This window comes from Manis pentadactyla, chromosome 1 (genome assembly GCF_030020395.1).
Source record: "Manis pentadactyla isolate mManPen7 chromosome 1, mManPen7.hap1, whole genome shotgun sequence".
Taxonomy (NCBI): domain Eukaryota; kingdom Metazoa; phylum Chordata; class Mammalia; order Pholidota; family Manidae; genus Manis; species Manis pentadactyla.
Window position 1 is genome coordinate 157,051,356 of NC_080019.1, and position 20,182 is coordinate 157,071,537.

At 39.6% G+C, this 20,182-nt stretch overlaps 1 protein-coding gene across 2 annotated transcripts in view; it reads left to right on the forward strand.

The window, feature by feature from the left end:
* The first annotated feature begins 12,647 nt into the window (after nucleotides 1–12,647).
* Nucleotides 12,648–20,182, forward strand: part of COL8A1 (collagen type VIII alpha 1 chain) — a 136,492-nt gene continuing 128,957 nt past the window's right edge. For both annotated transcript variants that reach the window (XM_036916538.2, XM_036916539.2), the window contains exon 1: nucleotides 12,648–12,843. The gene's annotated coding sequence lies outside the window, so the exon portion shown is untranslated. The remainder of the gene's footprint in view (nucleotides 12,844–20,182) is intronic.

Sequence of the window (20,182 nt, forward strand, 5' to 3'; positions counted from 1 at the left end):
GAAATGAATCTCTTTGGTACCACTCACTTCCTTTGTGCAATACTAATAGCTTCTGCTGCAAGGGAAGAGGGATGTACATGGGGAAAAATGGGTTTAGGTATAGAAAGAAATGCCTTTTTAGATGAATGTTGTCTGGAAGACTCAGTTCCATAAATCTGTCCTCTCTGTCTCTCTTCAAATGACCCTACAAAGGAAAATTATATTAAAAAAAAAAAAAAAGAACCTTTGGTTACTAAACTAAGTCCATAGGCTCAGATAATTTAATTTTTGCTTGCCCACAACTTACTTTTTACACCCACCCAGAGAAAGTAGCCTCATGTTAGTATAAAACAAAGAAAATAATTAACAGTAATCAAAGCTTAATGCAAACTACACATATAAAAAATATATGAATTTCCACATACAAATTGGAGACAGAGGGAAGTTTCCAAACCATTCCAGTGAGTTTTCTCAGAATTTCTAGCAAATCTGTATAGAATTTCTAACAAATATGTACAAAACTTTCTGCTACAAAAGAAATGCTTTTATCAAATTTCAACCTTTTCCCCCCATTGTCTCCCAACTGTATTATGGCCTAATATTTAGTCAATCTGTTTTATACAGATAAATGCACCTGGCACATTGACACTAAATCAAACCATCTGAAGTGTATCTCCCTTCATATGTGACAGTAACTGAAATTATGTGGATATCGCCACACACAGTAGAAAACGTTCCTCTGGGTAGTGTTTAAAGGAAGCAAAATGTTTGCAAAATAACAAAGAACTCTACTATTTATAATTCCAAGGATTCTCCAGGTGTGGCCTTGTATTCTCTATGCCCCCATGCAACTCAATAATTCTCTGACACCCTAAGGCAGCTAACATATCTCTTTTCTTACCTACTTTGTTGAAGAAGTAATCCTTACCTACACTAATCACAGCTAATGAAAATGAAATGAGATAAATATGTAGAAATGCTTTGAAAAGCCTCAAGTGCTGTCAGCACTTAATAAAGAGTGTTGATACTGGTATTGGTGGTGGTGCTACTGGGAGAAGTGTGGCAACTTCTCTGACAGGGTTTCCCACTTTAGGGCCCAGCTCTGTGGGAAGTCCCTTGGGGAGAGGGCTTAGTGTGGGGTTGCTTCTGTAGTCAAATAATCCTAGAGAACACTACATATGACATGGCTACTTTTGAGAATTTGAAAAGGCACATTGGCCATTAAAGTCTCAGAATAACCTTGCAATAAAGAAATCTGCCTAATTTTAGTAATTCAGAATTCCTGAAACAAATGGATTGGGAGTATTTTTTTCTATGTAACACCTATAATATTCCAACACATTTGAGTCCCACAGAGCATTATTATTATTATTCAGAGGGAATGGAGAATTCAATTCTCACCTGGATCAGATGCTCATTGTAATAAGCCAACTCCTTCACATCATGAGACCTCAAACTCTTCCTATACTAACAACATGAAAGATGGGATTCTTGATTTATGAGTAAAACTAGTGATACTGACAACCTGTTCAAAAATTAAGACCCAGACTGAGGCCTAAAAAGGATGTCCCAAATACCTATAATTTACATTTGTTATACATATGTCATAAATAGGAATATTCAGATGAAAATATATTTTACTTCTGTCATAAATAGGAATGTTCAGATGAAAATATATTCTTGGACCTTAAAGATGTGTAGTCTTCATAGTCACAATATGGAAGTAAATCAACAGGTATTTATTAGCACAGTTATCCTTATGCTAGTGCTTTGAGTAATACAATGTCCTGCCTTTAAGGAGTTCAGTCTTTTTAGACTTCTCAGTTTAAAAAATTTATAAACTAGAAGGCAGAAATGAGTACAAGATAACACAAATTAAAATAGCTAATAATATCCATTAGTGCCAATATAAACATGAGATATCTTCAGAAATCTCCACTAGGGAACTCTCTAGGTCTGGCCTTAGAGAAAGTGGGGAATGGGGAAGCCCATCTGATCCTCAACAGTGCTCTTTCTGGGCCATAGACCAGAGATGATCCCAGTATCCACCTGAAACTCTCTGATAATAAATCCAGCACAAAAAGTCTAATAAAAATGGAGGTTCCAGAAAGGATCCAAAACACATACAACAAGATAAAATTAAATTGAAAACTAAGAGAATGAAGAAATTAGGCATGGAAGAAATGAGAATGAGGAATTAGAACACAGAAGAAATGAAGATAGGAAAAAAAAAGATGAAACCAAGACAGAGTGACACAGACACCACTAAAATCCAATGAGACCAAAACTTGAGTAACAACTCTAAGAGTTTCAGGGAATCCAGCACTTTTTGCACAGCAGTTTAAGTCCCACTTCTTAACAGGTCATTTCTCTTTGTACTCCTTACTTAGTGATCTAAAGCCCATTTAACCACATGTCCACAGCTTTGATGTTTTTGAAGTTACCTTGCAAATAGACTTACCCATATTCTTATGCATAAAGTGAAACTCCAAGAAGATGACTTTCCTTCTAGGAAAATAAGTGGGCTGCCAGAGATGAAGGGATCTGCTATTGGCATATTGAGTGTGCTCACAAAACGAGATGGCAGCTCCAGCAGAAGTGATAAAAGCTAACCATTGTATGTCCACATTTAGAAAATAAATTCATGAATAATATAGAAGCCAAGGCATGTAGGACTCTAAATTGTGCTCCTTGTTGTCATGGAGGCTAAGGATATCCTAGAAGGTGTTTCCCTTTAAAGGAAAAAAATGAGAACCAGACACCATGAGATGATATCCAATTGTCACACAAGGTAAAAAAATGAGTGGCTTAAATTCTTAAGCACATTCAGCATTGGGTACAGCCTATTTTAATTCCTTTAGTCAGTCAAAATTCTTAGTGTATGCAGGTGTACACCAGAAGAGTTATTCCGACCCTTTTTATGTCAAAGCGATATTGAAACATACCTTCTTAAATAACCCTTGGACCTTGACTGACTCACCAGGCAGGAAGACTCAGTTTGCAGGCCAAAATGCAGACTGACCCTCCAGATCCCCATCAAAAAAATAAAAAAGCATATCATTCTATTTTTCCCCCCATCAGACACAAAGAAAGCCCAAGCTTTCCTTTTATGTGTTTCTTGATACCATCCAATGACTTACATTCTGAGTAACCACCTCAATGAACCCCTAAGGAGCAAGAACATTTTCTGAGCTCCCATAGTGCCCAGAACTTAACTTGCCCATAGAATTTACCATGTTGCATGGAAACTATCTATCTCTGTCTTCCCCACAAGATTGTTTAAATTCCTCAAAAATGGGAACCGAGCCATACTGATATTTGGAACTCCAGTCTCTATGAGCATGCCAGAAACATATCAGCAGCTCTAAATGGCTTTTTGAGCCAAATGGGATAAAGGGAGATAGGAATAGAGAGAAGTAGGAGAGGATTTAATGATTAGTTTTCAAAATAAGCTCTACAATTCACAAATATGTATTGACCATATATTCTACATGGGGTCTAATGTTAGGGAAGGAGTTAAGCCTTTAAGAAGACAGCAGTGCCTATGTTTACTGCAGCACTATTTACAATAGCCAAGATATGGAAGCAACCTAAGGGTCCATCAGTAGATGAATGGATAAAGAAGAGGTGGTACATATACATAATGGAATACTATTCAGCTGTAAGAAATAAATCCTACCATTTGCAACAAGATAGATGGAGCTGGAGGACATTATGCTCAGTGAAATAAGCCAGGTGGAGAAAGACAAATACCAAACGATTTCCCTCATTTGTGGAGTATAACAATGAAGCAAAACTGAAGGAACAAAACAGCAGCAGATGCACAGACTCCAAGAAAGGACTAGCGAGTACCAAAGAGGAGGGGTGGGGAAGGGCAGGTGGGGAGGGAGGGAGGGAGAAGGAAACTGAGGGGTATTATGACTGGCATACATGGTGTGGGGGGGATCATGGGGAAGACAGTGTAGCACAGAGAAGGCCAATAGTGACTCTGTGACATCTCACTATACGTTGGGCAGTGACTGCAAAGGGGTATGGGGGGGACACGATAACATGGGTGAATGTAGTAACCACATTGTTTTTTCATGTGAAACCTTCATAAGAGTGCATATCAATAATACCTTAATAAAAAAAATAATTTAAAAAAAGAGCAGTGAAGTTGAGGAGGAAAGAGGTGAGCATATATATAAAGAGTGGACAGTGAAAAATATCATATGAGAAAAGTACCAATTTTCCAGGGGGCTTCAGAAAAAGGAATAGAAAGCATTAACAAAAGAGGGTGGCATTGAACTAAACTAAAAATAAAGGATTTGAGCATGTTTCCATAGATGGATCTGGCAACAGGAGCTGTATCCACCATCACACAGAAGATACAGAGTTGAGGGCACATTATGAAAAGCAAATTGATTCCCCTAACTGAGAATAGGGTTTATAAATGAGATTGGAAATCAAGACTGGACTTAAATCTTGAAGGAGGGCTTTGAATGCCTGAATATAAATTTGGATTTCTTAGATAAATAATGCAGAATCATAGAAAGCATCTGAATGAAGGTATGACATAATCATTGATGGGGTGGGGTACAGCATGCAAGGTTTTCTGGGGACAGGACATGCCAGTCTAAGACCAGGACATTTGTTGGGTCCCTCATCTCAGATAAACATTTTTGCCTGTTGAATTGGTATTTTTCATGAAAATCGTAAGTTGTACAAAATGTAACTCTGAGCAGGAAATGTGGAATTTATTAAAATTGAACATCACGTAAATATTAATAAGAACATAGAGAATAAACCAAAATTAGAAAGAATGGGAAATAGAACATAAAGCAGGATTAAAATTATCTAGCAAGGGGAGTCTAGGATCAAGACAATTCCCATATCATCAGTAGGGTATAAGAAGGAATCAGGGACCACATCAATAAAAAGGACAAAAACCACATGATCATCTCCATACATGCTGAGAAAGCATTTGACAAAATTCAACATCCATTCACGATAAAAACTCTCAATAAAATGGGTATAGAGGGCAAGTACCTCAATATAATAAAGGCCATATATGAAAAACCCAGAGCTAACATCATACTTAAGAGCAAGAAGCTGAAAGCTTTTCCCCTAAGATCAGGAAAAAGACAAGGATGCCCACTCTCCATGCTTTTATTCAACATAGTTCTGGAGGTCCTAGCCACGGCAATCAGACAACACAAAGAAATAAAAGGCATCCAGATTGGTAAGGAAGAAGCCAAACTGTCACTGTTTGCAGATGACATGATATTGTACATAAAAAACCCTGAAGAATCCACTCCAAAAATACTAGAACTTATATCTGAATTCAGCAAAGTTGCAGGATACAAAATTAATACACAGAAGTCCGTTGCATTACTATACAATAATGATGAACTAGCAGAAAGAGAAATCAGGAAAACAATTCCATTCACAATTGCATTAAAAAGAATAAAATACCTAGGAATAAACCTAACCAAGGAAGTTAAAGACCTATACCCTGAAAACTACAAGACACTCTTAAGAGAAATTAAAGAGAACACTAATAAATGGAAATTCACCCCATGCTCTTGGGTAGGAAGAACTAATAGAACTAATATTGTCAAAATGGCCATCCTGCCCAAAGCAATCTAGAGATTCAATGCAATCCCTATCAAAATACCAACAGCATTCTTCAACAGACTGGAACAAATAGTTCTAAAATTAATATGGAACCACAAAAGACCTCCAATAGCCAAAGCAATCCTGAGAAGGAAGAATAAAGCAGGGGGAATCTTGCTTCCCAACTTCAAGCTCTATTACAAAGCCACAGTAATCAAGACAATTAGGTGCACAAGAACAGACCCATAGAGACCAATGGAACAGAATAGAGAGTCCAGATATTAACCCAAACATGTATGGTCAATTAATATATGATAAAGGAGCCATGGATATACAATGGGGAACTGATAGCCTCTTCAACAGCTGCTGTTGGCAAAAATGGACAGCTACATGCAAGAGAATGAAACTGGATTATTGTCTAACCCCATACACAAAAATAAACTCAAAATAGATCAAAGACCTGAATGTAAGTCATGAAACCATAAAACTATTAGAAGAAAACATAGGCAAAATTGTCTGGGACATAAACATGAGCAACTTCTTCATGAACATATCTCCCCGGGCAAGGGAAGCAAAAGCAAAAATGAACAAGTGGGACTATATCAAACAAAAAAGCTTCTGTACAGCAAAGGACACCATCAGTAGAGCAAAAAGGCATCCTACATTATGGGAGAATATATTCATAAATGACATATCCGATAAGGGGTTGACATCCAAAATATATAAAGAGCTCATGCACCTCAACAAACAAAAAGCAAATAATCCAATTTAAAAAACGGGTGGAGGATCTGAACAGACACTTCTCCAAAGAAGAAATTAAGATGGCCAACAGGCACATGAAAAGATGCTCCACATCACTAATCATCAAGGAAATGCAAATTAAAACCACAATGAGATATCATCTCACACCAGTTAGGATGGCCACCATCCAAAAAACAAACAACAACAAATATTGGCGAGGATGTGGAGAAAGGGGAACCTTCCTACACTGCTGGTGGGAATGTAAATTAGCTCAACCATTGTGGAAAGCTGTGTGGAGGTTCCTCAAAAAACTTAAAATAGAAATACCATTTGACCCAGAATTCTACTCCTAGGAATTTACCCTAAGAATGTAGGAGCCCAGTTTCAAAAAGACATATACACCCCTATGTTTATCGCAGCACTATTTACAATAGCCAAGAAATGGAAGCAACCTAAGTGTCCATCAGTAGATGAATGGATAAAGAAGATGTGGTACATATACACAATAGAATATTATTCAGCCATAATAAGAAAACAAATCCTACCATTTGCAACAACATGGATGGAGCTAGAGGGTATTATGCTCAGTGAAATAAGCCAGGCAAAGAAAGACAAGTATCAAATGATTTCACTCATCTGTGGAGTATAAGAACAAAGAGAAAACTGAAGGAACAAAACAGCAGCAGACTCACAGATCCTAAGAATGGACTAACAGTTACAAAAGGGAAAGGGACTGGGGAGGATGGGTGGGAAGGGAGGGATAAGGGGGGAAAAGGGGCATTACAATTAGCACACATAATGTGGGGGTGTGGGGCACGGGGCAGGCAATATAACACAGAGAAGACAAGTAGTGATTCTATAGCATCTTACTATGCTGATGGATAGTGACTGTAATGGGGTATGTGGTGGGGACTTGATAATGGGGGGAGTCTAGTAACCATAATGTTGCTCCTGTAACTGTATATTAATGATACCAAAAAAAAAAAAAAGATGAAATCAGGGAAAGGTGGACTATATTTTTGGAGTACCCTGGAAGGCGTCTACTTTTCCACACCTGAGTAAGAAAAAAAAATCCCTGGACTGTATTTTTCTCTCTTCATTGCATTGCTCTCATGCAAGAACACCTACAATTAAATTTTTTAAAGTATAGAGAAAGAATGGAGTGTCTCTAAGTGTCATTGGTTATGGGAAGGAAGAGAGCTAGAGAAAGATTCAGAGACTCTGGTAAATTCTAATAGCTTGGGAATCTAAAAAGAGCTAGAGTAATTTAGTCTATCTTGAAAGGAGAACCAAACATTTCCTAACTGAAGAAATAAAGAGGTAGTGCACTAGTGAGAGGAAAGAATTGAGACTAGAAGTAGACTAAAGAGCTTCTTAGGAAATCAAATCAGTTAATTTGGACATCAAGTAAACCTAGCACAATGGATAGAATTTTCAGAAACCAGGAATCTGTGTTGTGTGGTTCCATTTCCATCAGTTGGAAGGAGAGTTACTACTGGATTAAGAGGAAGAAAGTTAAAAGGCTTCAAGATTTAGAGGCTGATGGCTCATTCTGGAAGACTTCTGCCAAGTCCTGAGATGTAAGAGTGACAGTGGTCACAGTTAACAGCTAGTGTGACAATGGTACACCCTACTTTTGGGATTCTGTGTCTAGAATACAGACAGTGTTTAATGTTGGGGTGTAATGCCCTGTAGCAAACACTGGACTAACACTTATGAGCTCTAACTTGCATTCCTGAAGCTCAGTATGTGTATAACTGAATGTTGGGTTGACTCGAGGGAATGTTGAGTAAGAGGAGCCTCTACTGACTGGTACAGAGCAAGCATCTGAAAGGTGAAATAACTTTAGAGATTGGTTAAGCCTCCTATTTTACAATGGACACCGAATCCAAAAAGGATCAAGCATCTGCCCTGAGTTTTCATGGGTCGAACTGGGACTAGCCCCCAGATTTCCTGACTCTTCATCCAGTGCTCTTTATAAAGCCAGTAGGAACTGTGACGCAATCATCTGTGGGCTCACCCGAGTCAGTTAGCTCTCCACCATCCGGGTCAACAGGAAAGCTGACTCACAGAATCCAATGTTCCTCTGGAATGTGGGAGAGGTGTGTCTTTCTTGTGTGCTGTGAGCCTTTCAATCTTTGTAAATAAAACCTTATTTTAAATGTCCAAGGAGAGCTGGCATTTGTAAGTGTCTTGCAGGCCAAGATCGTATTTGGTGATAGCACAAACCTAGGCTGACTGACTGATGGGTCATTTGAGAGCAAATTTCTGCGTATTGAACTTCAAATTAGTGATTTTTGCTTAGACCAAAAGCCATCTTCATTTGCATTCTGAAGCGCTTAGGAATAGCAAGAAACTTGGAGGTTGAAATTGCCAACACATATGAAATAAATGAAAGTTAGCTATTTGAAAACATAAATGTGAAGGTATAGCTTTTAATGCCAGTTTCTATTGTTTGCTAAACCAAAAACCCTTGGAAACTCAAGGATCTCATACATCAGGACCTATTACCTGGGGATAGATACTTTCAGATAACCTTAATGCTACAACAGGTGAAAAGCCTGGTTCCTCTGACACCAGAGCAGACACCACCATCCACATTTATCCTATGGGTCATCCTGGCCACACCCTGGGAGAATCCTGCTTTCTGTCTCCTTACAACCACACAGGGACACTGGGCTAGAGCCTCCACTACTTTTGCCACCTCATACAGACCTCCAACTTTGCAGTTTTTTCTAAGTATGCTAATTGCCCTAGACATTCTGACATTCTGAAAAGAAAATGCTTTGGGTCTATTATAAAGGATCTACTACAAAGACCCTATTCAAAGAAAAGTGCAATCTTAATGATATGCCATTTCTATCAAGCCATTCTATTGGTCAAAAGTCCTCAGTGACTCCTCATTGCCTACAGTACACAGTTCAGATATTGAGATGTAATTTAAGGTTTTCCACATGCTGATCCCACCTCTCCTTTCCTGTTTCTTAGCTTTGTTGTTCTACTACATTGACCCTTCCCTTCAGTCATGCTAACTAATTCACCATCCCCCAAATATTCCTGTGCTTACCCAGCTTAATACATTCCTTCTCTTGCCCTACTGTTCATCACCCATCATCCAAAAGCTATTTTCTATAGCTCAGCTCAAATTCCACCTCCTCCCTGAAGTCTCTTTGCAACCCAAATTACAGGATTTAATGCTTGTTTTCCTCCATGGCCTAGATCTAGATTCTCATTTTCCTCCACTTTGAATACTACACTGTCTGGTATCCATTCTTAATAAATATCTGTTAATTCTAACTAGGCCAAAAAAAAAAGTTTCCATTTTCAAAGCTCTTTAATAAAGTAATCATCTGTAGCTATTATTATATCCACACAATGGAAACTTCAGAGCATCAAGTATGTTGTCATTGGATTCCTTTCTTTCCACAGAAGACCAAAGTAGGTCATTTCAAAACTCAGTCACCTTAGACCAAAGTAGGTCATTTCAAACCTCAGTCACCTTCAGAGAGATTCTAGGAAGGGCACGCTGAGAGTCAGCAAAGAAATCACATTCCTGGGTTCCTGATTTGTTGTCCAGATCTGCTACTGAATCAGATTCAGGCAAGTGTGAACTGGAGAAATGAACTACTCATTCGGACGATTCAAACAAAATGAAAGGAGCTCTTTTGTTACATTGGCTGGATATTCAGGTTTGAAAGGACAGAATGAAGGAGAAAAAAGAAGAAAAATAAAGCCATCGATTGCCTTCTCTTTGCATGTGCTTTTCTTGCCTTTTCTGTTTCTATTTTTCACAACCATGTGATAGAACTGGAATGTTTGGAAGGCATTAGATCAGGATTGAAAAGATCATTTGCTAATCTGTGGAGAATATCTACTAACATGTTTATTACCCAGCTTTTCCTCTAACTGGGTCTTGTTTAGTTTGTCCAGAACATGTTTCTTTGCTAAATTAAAAAGTGCCAGATGTGGTACCATACCTATAAAATCACATCTGATTTCAGGGGTCAGACCCAGAATAGTTAATGCAGTCCTATTTCTAGGCCGAGTAACAAGGGTTATTCATTTCATATTCTTTTTAATGGATTTAGCCACATCCTCAAAAGACAAGCATACTATTTGGAAAGAGGAAAATCTGAGTTATGGAAGGTCAGTAGAGAGTAAAACCAAATAGCAAATGGGGAAATTTAATGTGAAAGTTCTAGCTTTTCTAAGCATGTATTAATTCTTTAATTCATTCATTAAACTAATAAATACTGGCCATTCTCTAAGTGTCAGTGTTCACTAGTGTCATTTATTCAATTAGACTATACATACCTATTGAGTACTTATTTTCTGCTAGCTAGTTAACCACTAGGCATAACTTCTTCACAACCAAAAAGTTACTGAATACAATTTGAACAGGGAGCTTAAAGATGAAAAAGTATCAATATTTAGACAAAGTCAAAAATATCATGAATAACAATTGGATAACTGTTCTAATGTTAAACTTGTTTATGATAAAGATCTTAAATTTTTCACCTCATATATCACTAATCTTCCTTCCTACCCCAAGCACATACGAGTCTGCTCCATGGACTCCCAGGTATATCCAATTGAAAATAAGCTTAGTTACAAAGGAGGCAATTGAGATTTGGAGCTCTAGCGGCAGCAGACAGATGGAAATATGAGTATGTAAAAAGCTAAACTCAGTGTAGACTTAGCACATATGCCAACTAGTATTATTATTATACAAATGCCACTATTAAATATTCTCTTAACGGATTTCTTTAAAATGCTTGTTTATAGTTGTAGGCCTTCTTTAGACCTGGAGGAGATTTTGCCCCCTCCCCAGAGATATTTATCTAAGTGTAGTGATATGTTTGATTTTCACAATCGCAGGGTGAGGGTGTTGCTGGCATCTGGTGGGGAGACGCCAGAGATGCTGTTCAACATTCTTCACAGCACAAGAGAGGCCCCCACAACAAGAAATTACCCAGCCCAAGGTATCAACAGGACCCAGTTCAAGCAACACTGCTCTTGGCCAGCATTTTTCCTTCTCTTGGAGCCTGGTAACCCCAGAGACATCAGGATCTAACCTGAGACCAGGCTAGGTATTCTATCTGGTGGCCTGGTACTTTGCAAGCTCTCTAGCTGTGGCCCCCTCCCAAGATTGTGAGTTTGCGTTAGTTGCTTCATCCCTTTGAGATTTTTCTTTAAAAAAAAAAAAAAACACCTTCATGACATTATTCAGTGAACACTGATCAAGTTTTATACACATATATTGTTATTTATAGTTACATAAATCATACATCCATGCAGTAACAGTTCGACCCCTTTTTCTTCCCAGCCCACCACCACACACAGGCTCCTCCCTTCCCCCTCTCAGTACCCTCACCCCAAAGGCTCAGGTTCTCTCTTTTAAAATGCTTACATTTCTTTGGTGGCAAAATTGAGTTTGGGCTAGGAAATGAGTCACCACTCAGCAGCTAAAGGAGCTTGTTTTTCTTTCTCTGAATGTATTTCTTAAGAATTTCAGCCTGATCCTTCAGCCTCTTGTTAGTTGCATCTTCTACTTAATGTTTAAGACACACACAGACCTATGTCACCAAGACGTTTTCCAATTGTCAGGAATGAGTTTTTTAAATACCAAAAATAACCAGAGGGCAGAGTGCCCTGAAATCCAGTTACATAAGAAGTTTTTGGAGGACCGAGGCTGGATTTGAGACTTCCTTCTGCACAAGGCAGCCTCCGCTGGTCTTCCCGACGTTGGCTGGGTTTACCTTAATGCTCCACAAGTCTGAAGAGGGACCTTGCGATGCTGCACACTACCGGCAGCACGAGAACTTCCCGCCCCAGAGGCAGCGCCGGGAGTGAGGGGCGAAGGGGCCGCTTTCCCCGCGGGCACGGGAGGCCGGGGGCAGGCGCGCGGGCGGCGGGCGGCCGCTCTGCGCGCTGCCCGGTCCACGTGCACCCAGCGCCGGGGCTTTGCTGCTCGGGCGCCAGCTTCCCCTTCTGCTCCTCACTTACGAACCCCTCAGGTTTTCAAATTCACAGAGAACACCTTTAGTGTAACAGTCACCCACAACTCCCCGTCTCAGAAAAAAAGTTATACAGAAACGGAAAACAATCCAATTCCTCTTTCCTTCCAGATCTCGCCGTGTTTCGGCGTCTCTCCCGGTCTCCGGTTCATTTTCCCCCCGACCGTTTCCCCATCTGTGGTCTGCGCCCCTTTCTCTTTCTCTACTCCTCTCCGCTCTCCTTTCCTCTTTCTCTTCCTCCCTCCCTCTCGCGTTCCCAGTCCTTCCTCCGCTCCTACCCCCCCACCCCCCGCCCCGTCTCTCCTCCCTCTCTGTCCCTCCCCAGAGAAGAGTGTCTCGCTCCTCGCGGGGCTCCCGGCCCCCGCTCCTTCCCTGCCCACCTACTGTGAGAGGCAGCTCCTCCCACCTGCCCATAAAAGCCAAGTGCATGTTACCGGCAGCGGGAGCCGAGCACTTCCCCGGCCCTCTCCTGCGGGAGCCCCGAGCCTCTCCTGGACCTTACGTGCTCAAGGTAAGATAACACTTCGGCAGGCATCGAACCTACTGTGGGTTGTTGTGGAGGGGAATACACAATCCTCTGGTCCACAGGCTTACTATGTGGTTAGAGCTTATTCTTATGGGTGCCAAGATCAGCTGCTCCTTTAACTAGCAACTGGTTTGAAAACAAACTTCTGTTAGAACGGTAAAATAAAAGTTCATTTTGGGCAGAAAGGGCAGCATAAATATTACAAAAACCTTTTCTCCTTTTAAATCACTTTACTGTTGCTGTGGTTAAAATGTATCTGGGGTGTTTTACTAACGTTTTTCATTGTGAATATTTCACATATTAGTGGGGGCAAGAAAACTTTGTCCCATTGTCAAAAATGCACTTTAAAAGAACACAATTAGTTTCCTAAATATAGCACAGTCAAAAGGTCTGCTAACAATTTTGCCATGTTTTCCAAACCCCCAAGAGAGCTTCTGTGAGTCCTTTAAAAAATATCTTTCCAGGTTTAAGTGCTTGGAAAAAATTATGTGAATGAGTGCCCTTTGCACAGGGACAGTAATCAGGTGGCTGGTAGATATAAAAGAACAAATCCAAATTAGCAAGCTGTGGCAAAATGTGCTTTCAAAAAACTATATTTTCAAGAAGTCTTAAAATGAGAATTGTGTTGGAAGGAACTAAGTAAGGGTATAAAAGAACTTCATGAATTTCTATACACACGCCTAAACATAAAAGTGGTTCAATGTTTCACAGAAAGAAAAAAATACAGGCCAGATTATAAAATACTTATGTGTACACCAGACAGTTGTAAAGAAAGATCCTTTGCTTTGGAAGTTTGAACCCTGCTTGACACTTTTTTCCTTCATTTAGTAAATTTAAAGCGACCTGATTTGACACCCAATTCTCACAGAAATATCCAGTGTTTAAGCTATCCCCTTTTTAGAAGTTGGTAAATTCTTATTTCTGAAGTCTGAGAATGAGTGGTGTGCACCTGTGAAAGGAAAAACATATTCTACAGCTACTTCTGTAAAACTAGACACTTGGTCCATTAGTTTGCCATCAAAATCTGTGGGCTGTATGGGATGAAATTCTCTTATGTGGCAGAAAAACCTTCTTCAAACGTTTCCTCTGGGGAATTGCGCAGGACCGCTTAGAGACGGCTAACTGAAGCTGGCAGTCAGGAAACCAAAGCACTATTTCAGTCCTTAAAGTTCTTAAAGTATTTTATTTTTTTGGTTTGTTTATATTGTTTCATTTGAAAGGAGAAACTTACCAAAGCTATTAAAAATTCTCCACTATTAAAGAAAGGAAAAATCTTTCAAAGTTTAACTGAGGGTCTTCCAAACGTTTTCTCCTCATTATTTGCATATCAAAAGAAATAATAAAAGATATTTTAACATTCTTTTTGGCAAGGAGGGAATTCAATACAATTGTTTAAATGAAAGAATTATAAGTAAAGCTTTCTGTCATGTGAAATTTTGCTTCACTGGAAAGAATTATTGCAAGGAGTGTGGTTTCTTTTAAGAAAATGATATAAAATTACTATTGGCAAAGATAATATGTGACCTGAGCATATTAAAATACCTTTCATCTCAAGCCACAGTGCAGACTGCTTGCTTCGTGACTGATATAAGCGGGCAATCCACAACGACAAGAGCACAGGTATGGGACAAGGCCAAACTCAGTGTGTGGGGTGTCCAAGCTAATTCCTCTTTTGTAGGAGTGCCGGACTCCGGCCTATCACCAGAAGGGGCAAAATACCCTGGTTCATTCACCAGATCCCCTGAGGGAGGTTATCTTTTCTGGGAGGAAAAAAAAGGGCCCCCAGTGTGAAACAGCTCCCTGTTATTCCTAAATCTAGGGAGGGAAAAGTGTTCTCCCAGGACTTGCTTCTGCTTTTCCTGGCAGTCTATCCACTCTGCCAGCTATGGACCATTTCAGAGTAACTGCCTTCCCCCCCTACCCCCCCGCCGTGCCAGCAAGTTCAATACCCTAAATAACTGGGTGAGGTCACGTAGATTGCTCATGCTCTAACTTTCCCATGGACCTTTACCAGACACTTAGAGTGATTCTTTCTCCGTAGGGAACATGGTGGTAAGGCCAGAAGACACTTCCCTTCTTAAGTTTTTAGAAGAATCAGCAGTGGGGTTACATGTAGTTACCCCAATATCTCCCCCTTTGCACAAGATGTAGAGACACAGCATGAGTCTCCTCTTTGTGCTATTATTATACAGCTGACCCTGGATTGGATCAGAGCCATGCCTATCCTACACTGTTCCAGCAGGCTTTGAATGAGTCTTTTAATGTTTCTCAAAAAAGAAAACATGAGCAGCTAACCATCTTACAAGAGACATGGGGTGGGGGTGCTATGCTGATTTTGAGGACCTCTACACCTAGGGAAACACACATTTTAGATTTTCTACTCTCTCAAAATTATGAAACAATATTCTTTCCATGATCAGAAAGTATATTCCACTTTACTGTCACTTGTGAACAAAAAAGTCAAGGAGAGAAGAATGGGAATGAGTGGAGAACTGAGAGGAAAACTGGGAGGAAGTGCCTCTAAGAAGTATCCTAGAAGAGAAAGATTAGAGTCTCTGTTATAAATGCAACTTCTTTTTGCCCTTATTTAAGTGGAACATGAGGAGAGGCAGAAGGGCAAAAATACATATCTGCTCTTTTTTTTTCTTATATCAGTGAAAATACTTCCACTAATAAGTTAAGATCCATCTCTACTGTTCCCTTCTCTAACAGAAGAGAACAGCTCAGTTCTAAGGACCATCAGAATGTCAAGTCGGCCCCAGAGGACTTTGCCAGTTACAATTTTAAAAGCTTTATTATGAGTATAAAATCCCTCAGAACATATTTTTAATTAATGGTGGTTCACATCAACAAATCCACCCCTAACTCTCCCAAAGGACCCAATGTAGTGTAATATTTGCAAGTTGGAAGTTAGAAGCAACAATTTACTCCTTCTGACTCATTGTCATCCACTTTGGTAAGGCATCTTGCAGAGTGACTTAGACCCAGCCATACTTGCTAATCTCTGGTCCTCCAAGCAACCCTCTGAAAACTAGGGCTTTCTTAATGCTTTGGTTTCCTTCTCATCCACCAGGTCCCCATGAACATCCACATGCATAATTTAAAGAAGATACAGACCTTGAGTCTAGAGAGCAGGCTTCTGAGAGGTGCATTGTTCTGACTATTTAGTAAAAAGAAAAACAAAAGGAGATAAGAGAAGGAGGTTAAGGGCAGAATGAATACCCTTTGGAATTTAGATAATCTTTCACTTTAGCATTGTGTGAAAAGGACACTTTACTACCCAATAGAAATTAAGAAATAAAAAAAAGGATCGATTCTCAAGCTGTTACAAAATCCTGATGATATAATGAAAAACATCTTCCCCATGACCTGGCATTCATTAACAACAGTTTACACACCTCAGTATTAAATTAGAGCTCTACTAAACTTCCCCTTTCCAGAGAGAAAAGGAGTGAAGAGTGGGAAACAAAATTAGCACCAACATTTCAACAACAACAGAGAAGCCACTAATCAAACATTCCACTATAGCTTTGGTAACTAGGTTTACTGTTTGAGAAAGGAGGACCTTTACAAGCAAATAGATTTGCAGGAATGTGATTAAAAGAAGTCACATAGGGTCATAATACCTATAAGCTGAGAGCCCTTGGTATGCAAATCCACAAAGCCATCAAAACTCATGGAATCATAGTGAAGTAACTAAAGCAAAAATGTTCCCCCAAACTGATTAGAGTAATCAGCTAAAATAATAATGAATTCTGACTTCTCAATGTTGCATAATAGTGAAGGCAACTCACAACACCTGTAGCTGATCATATGAAATATTAAATACACCTGATGGTTCACTTTCAATCTCCTCTATTTGGGACTCACTTCCATTTTTCTTGCTGGGAAGCAAAAGCTGCCTTCTCTCCCTCAGCGTGGGATTTGTAAATGCACTCACAGTCCCTCCATGCCACCCCCTTTTTTTCTTTCAGTAAAAGAAATTTTTCAATTATTATAGATCAAGTTTCGGGAGAACCACTGAGACTTGTGGCTTTTCTCCCTATCAAAGTCTCATACTTCTCTTAAACAGGATGTAAATTTTCACTTCAACAAATAAAAAGATTTTCTATTTTTCTAAGCTGTAATTCATACACCTAGAAGAAAAGGAATTTAAAATTGCTAACTTGCCTCCAACAGATACTCTGAAATGAAGTTTCTAAGCACTCCTATTTATCTAGTCCCTATTCTAATTTTTTAGGAATTAAAAAACTTATTTAGAGAACCACAGAATATAAACGATGGAAGAATCTTTAGAGCTTATCTTAAGTCCATTTTACAGATGAGAAACGTTCAGAGAGACTGATGTCTTGCTCAAGGTCACCCAGATATGTGTAGCAGAATTAGGGCTGGAGTTCATGGACCAAACTCTCCAGTCAACACTCTTTTCTGAATAACTATAATGTGTCTTCCCCATACAGTATATACCTAAGATGTCCCTGACTATACTAAGAATTTTGTTTGAACTTAACATACAGGGTTCACAGAAATCAGCCTGGTAGATGTTTTGGGCTGCAGCTGTACCTCTACTACAGAATGTATAGAAACACATATAAACCCTTGTGAAGAGTGAAATCACTAATTGTCACAATCACAGGGCCCTTGTATGTTTTCTCCATTCCAGGACCTGGTATGTAGTAGCTGCTTGATTAATCTGTGTTGAGTGGGTGAGTGAATGAAAAAAAAAAAGCTAGATATAAAATATCCATTTTTTGTCTTCTTATAAGGAGTCTATAGGGACTCATAGGAACTCAATTCTCAAATAAGTCAAATTTAAGTTTTCCCCTTGCTTTAGGAAATGGAGAGCTCATTTAGCCTTACAAACAGCTAAGCCATTTCCCTGCCTGCTGTCCTTTCATTAGCCCCTTCCACTTTCAGGTCTTTAGTGAGAAAGGGGGCAAAATATGCCCAACAGACAGAGGAAAGCTTAGGGGACATACATGTTGAGGGTTGTAAGCATGAGATGTGTTGTGACAAAAGGAAGAGGTCATCAAGGGGACAAGAGTGTAACAGGATGGTACAGCTAAGAAAGATTATTCCTCTAACAGAGAGTTTTGAGGTCCTGCAGAAGATATTTTTAATATGATTATCTGAACAAAGACCCTCTCAAATCTTTGGGAGATGAAATCCTATTTGGATCAGGCTTCTTTTGGTATGCTATTTGAGGACTGTTTCATATGGGAAAAGTTTTATAAGGACTACAGCTATTAAAATTTTTCTTAACCCCTGACTGGACTTCAACTGGGAAGACAGCCTCATTTGACCTCATTTTAGACTTGAGTCTGGTCCAGCATACTAACTGCATGGATGTCGTCATCAAAATATTATCTGCTAAGATAACAGTTTTGGTAACATGTTAAGTTACTCCAATATAGAAAATTATGAAGGTAGAAAAGAGTATTTTTGTATCATTTCTGGAAACAATTTACCCTGAATAAGTGGACAGATGTTACCCCAGATGCTTCACTTTCCTCAAAGCATGCCTGACAATTGTTTGCATATCTTTGAAACAGTACTTGTGTTTCTGAAATTGATTTATTGTATGTTAAAATTTACATAGCCTATGACTAAGCATCACTGTGAAAACATTCTTTTAAGTATTTCTTGAAGACTGCCTCTGTTAAGCTTTCTATTGATGTGTTTACATCACAGGATATTTAAGCACTGGCATCATTTGATGTGCTGAGATTAAAGACAATCACTTCATGTGCTACTTTTCCAACTCTAACTGAACAGGCCTGGGTGTGGGTGTCAGCTGTTGGCTTCTCTAGGAAATACAATGTGTCCAGTCTGTTGGGGAGCTTCTCAAGTCCCCTCTGTTAGCTAGATAAAACAGCAGTTTTTCTGAAAGTCTGGGCCAATGGCCTCCATAGTTAAGGCTTCATGTATTAGGGCAACTATGGCTGGTTTATCAAGAAATTCCTCTACCCAGCAGCACAGTAGGTAAGCCATAGCTACCTTCAATAGGAAGACAGCAAATCTTCTGAGCCAGCTGAAGAGCATTTTCCTGGGACAGCTAGGAGGCATTCTGGCAGCTACCATCCCATTTAGTATGTTCCTCCAACTATCATGCCATATGCACTATAAAGATAAGCCTAAACTTGGTTTGTAAGTTCAGAGTGATAACTGTACATTACTGTATTTCCTTAAAGATCTCTACTTAGTGATTGTCTGGTCTTAAAGTACAGGGGTCATGGTATTCATCAGTGCTATAAATCTAAACAAGTGGCCTCCGGTTAAAAAGCAGACACAAGATAAGGCCCAGAAGTACATGAAGGAGACACTAGGTGGAGCTAAGAATTTGTGACTTAAGTGACCAAGATTGTTGAGATTGGAAGAATAAGGGAATAAAAACATGCTTTGGATCCACCATTCATAGTTTAACAACACTGTGTCTCCCTTGTAGCTCCCAGTTTATTCCAATCACCTTCTGTTCAAATGAGCGGGAAGGAGGTCGTTGACCAGTAGAGGGAGCCAGGGTGTCTCAAAATAGAAGCTCATTTGATCCCAGAGGGGGCCTTTAGATTGGAGTTTTTCTCATAAATGACAGAGCAACGTGTCCTTTGCAACCAGAGGCTGAAGTGCAGCACAGGAGTTTATCACACTGTTCGTTCTCTTTTTTTTAAGAAATCCTAGTTTAAGCCTTACTCTAGGAATAGATCACCTGCATTTCAGCCATGTCAGAAATGTCCAGGCTTGTAGAAGTTTATTTGAAAGAAAACCAAAGCTATCTTAGAAAATGTTCTTTCCAAGGTCACCACCTGCCAAGACTTGAGCCTAGTACCCAAAACTAAATTCTCGATTCAGTAATAAACAAACCCTGGTATCTGGGGGTCAGTAAGAGACAAGCACAGAGAGGGGCAGGCACTGGGAACTCATGAGTTTTAAAGGGAATTCCTGGTGCCCTGCCATGATTCCCTCCTGTCAACAGGAGAGGAAGGAAGAAACTACAAGAGACAGAAAAAGGCAGAAATGGGCCAAACAGGCTTCACCAATCAAGAAAGCTCAGACCTGTACTCCTGGGTCTGGTCTGTCCAGGAAGCAGCCAGGGCTTTGCCTAGACCAAAGCGAATACCTTTCCGTTGAACATTTCCATTGCACAGCTGTGTAGAGATGGCTTGTTAAAACTTGAGATACTTGCATAATTCAGAACCCTTTGGGGGATAGAGATCAATTAGGATCATAAAAAAAAAAATCCCTGGCACACCAGAGAAGGGTTGCTTACTTTGTAAAAACTATGACATTCACAGGAAAATAGAGCAATCCTTTCTGTACGGTTTTTCTG